The sequence below is a fragment of the Octopus bimaculoides genome, chromosome 2, assembly GCF_001194135.2.
Source record: "Octopus bimaculoides isolate UCB-OBI-ISO-001 chromosome 2, ASM119413v2, whole genome shotgun sequence".
Lineage (NCBI taxonomy): Eukaryota > Metazoa > Mollusca > Cephalopoda > Octopoda > Octopodidae > Octopus > Octopus bimaculoides.
The window spans coordinates 33,683,460-33,686,465 of NC_068982.1; the positions used below are offsets into that span (position 1 = coordinate 33,683,460).

At 32.9% G+C, this 3,006-nt stretch overlaps 1 protein-coding gene across 15 annotated transcripts in view; it reads right to left on the reverse strand.

The window, feature by feature from the left end:
* The window catches only part of LOC106868006 (rho guanine nucleotide exchange factor 28), a 561,000-nt gene that overhangs the window by 403,509 nt on the left and 154,485 nt on the right, over positions 1 to 3,006 (reverse strand). The gene's annotated exons all lie outside the window — the stretch shown is intronic.

Consider the following 3,006-nt stretch of genomic DNA (forward strand, 5'->3'; position numbering starts at 1 on the left):
TATATATATATATATATATATATGTATGTATGTGTTTGTGTGTCTGTGTTTGTCCCCCCACCATCGCTTAACAACCGATGCTGGTGTGTTTACGTGCCCGTAACTTAGTGCTTCGGCAAAAAGAGACCGATAGAATAAGTACTAGGCTTACAAAGAATAAGCCCTGGGGTCGCTTTGCTCGACTAAAGGCGGTGCTCCAGCATGGTCACAGCTAAATGACTGAAACGAGTAAAAGAGTATGACCACCTAGACTGCTTTGTTATAATAATCATAAGAATTAATGTTTACTAGTTCAAATCACCTACATGTAAGAAGTATGTAAGCCCATTGCTATACAGGACAGGGTACAATGTAATTAACAAGTGTTTCATTAGCTTACTGTGTGGAGTTCAAGTCCATCTACTGAAGAAAGCAACAGGAAACCACTCCATTGTATTCTCCCTTAGAAAATACTGCAAATGTTTCATCAATGTGCAGGTGTGTGCATATTACACCAGCATACCACCAGCCACTGCTGGCACACATACGAGCTCGCCTAGAAAACAGATGGCAACTCATTGAACTCCTCTGTAAGCTCCCACCTAGAACCATCTCAAACAGCAACTACGCTTTCAGCTTAGATGTACAGTCCATGTAAACCAGCATACCACCAGCTACACAGCACATTAGTGTATCTTAGGAATAGCTTTTCATTTATATATGCTTGGTTAACTATACAGCCATCAGTTTTCCTGCATTGCTTTGTTTTCTTTTTTTTTTTTTTTTTTTTTTTTTTTTTTGTTACCTGAATATGAACGTGTATTACCAACATCTTAGCTATGTGTAGAAAGGGTTAATACTAACAGCTGTATTACTTTCCTCTATGATAATGGATAAAAATAAGCTGGCTAGGATTGGGGCTACCTTTAGCTATTATCTAATAACAGGAAGTGTTTTGCATTGTTAGAGTGTTAGTGAGAAGAGAATGAACATTATAATGAACAGGGACTCACTGAAGGTTGATTTTGTGTATAGGTTAACAAAGGTTTTGTTAATGGAGACTGGTTCTAGAATAAGAGTTCTTATGAGTTGTGTTGCAATATAGTAGAAAGGGAAGACGAAGAAGAATGTAGAAGTGTAGAAGTTTGACACATGTTCAATATCTGCATGTGTGTGTGTATTTGCATATACATACAAACACACACGCACGCACACATATATATTTATATACACATAACAAAGAATGATTGACTGAAATAAAGCATCTAAAATGAGTCAATATGCATGCATGCATGCATGCATGCATACATATTGCATGTGCTAAACCAAGTGGAAAGTTTTTGTGGACCAAAAACAGAAAAATACTGTTATTATTATACATCACAAATAGCTCCCTCAAAGCTGAGACTCAATTATCACAGGTATGTTAGCAGTACAAAAAATAAAACCTCTATTTATGTTACTTTGATGTTCTGTTACAGAAGTAAGTAATCAGACTGAAAATGATTTATGAGAAAAGCACAGCACCAAAAACTTTCAACCATATTACAAAAACAAGAATTATACATCAACCCTGCCAATCTATTTTATCATTTGACTAATTTTTCTTCTGAGAGAGTAAAACATTATTAATAGAGAAGAAATTGATATTTTTCTAAATTGTTTTGTATCTGTTGTGAATTCTTATTTTGTTTTTAATCAGTGGCTTTTCTCCTAATTTACAATAAAATCTCAAACTTGATGTTTTGATTGAAGTTCCTACTCATTAACCCCGTTTGTTACAATACTTCAGTTGAAATAGACTAGTTCTCTTTTAATTAGTTTCAAAAATAATGAAGAATTTAATAAAATAACTGTCATTAATAAGTTGATATTTGAAATAAACTAATGCAGAATTTTATTTGGTTTTAATTTGAAATTTTATTTAGTTCTTATCTAGATCACTTTAAAACAGGAAGTTTGTACCACAGAGCCTAGGGCGGACTCAGGCAGTTTGGTATCAAAAAGGTTGAAATTTATTTAGTAAACCATCAACCTGAGATAAAGCCAAAATGAACTTTTTTACCAAAGTAATTTTTTTAAAAAAAACTACTATTTTTTTATACACATCCTAAGTTTATGACAGTATAGTAATTCTGAATACAAAGACTTATGTGCCAATCAATAAGATAAACTGTACACATTACCAAAATTAACAGAAAGCATTTGCAAGAATAATAATGATGTAGGATGCATTAGTATTTGCTAATGATTGATCATTTAGAAAACAAATTTAAGAAAATTTTATTATGAAATAATACTCTTTGCCTTAATTGATAGCTTAATGAGTATGTAATAATAAATGTTAGGTTTAGTTTTTAAAGAAGAATAGTAACCCAATTTTGTCATGGCTGAAGACTAAAACAGCTCTTACCTTTCCAATCAAAATATATTTAATATTAGTTTCTCTTTAGCATTAGGTTTAGTTCTAACATATTGCCCAGTTTAACATCACTACCTAGTCCCTAAATTCCTTTAGGGAAATTCCTTGTGTTACGGCAAATAATTTAACCAACTCCGAATTTTTCTTCCTGTAAAAATTGATCTGCAGGTGTTCAGGCTAGATGTAAATCACATCTATCTCTCCAGACTGGAGGATCCTGTAATGGTGAGGAGATCCCCTGACTAACCTTAACCTTTAAAACTGAACATATCCTGCCCAAATATTCTACCTGTTTTCAGTTCACGCTGGCCAAATCTGGCCTCTAACACCTACCCTACAATGTCATTCTAGAAATAAACAATCATATCATTGAAATGTTGAAGCTAAGATGATTAATTCAAAACATTGTGAATAACTAAGCATTACATTTAACATACTGTTATTATTGTGTAGTATTATTGGTGTAGAATTTACGTATCATCATTTAACATCCGTTGTCCATGCTGGCATGAGTTAACCAGAGTTGGCAAGCTGGGGAGCTGCACCAGGCTCCAGTAGATATATATATATATATATATATATATATATATATATATATATATATA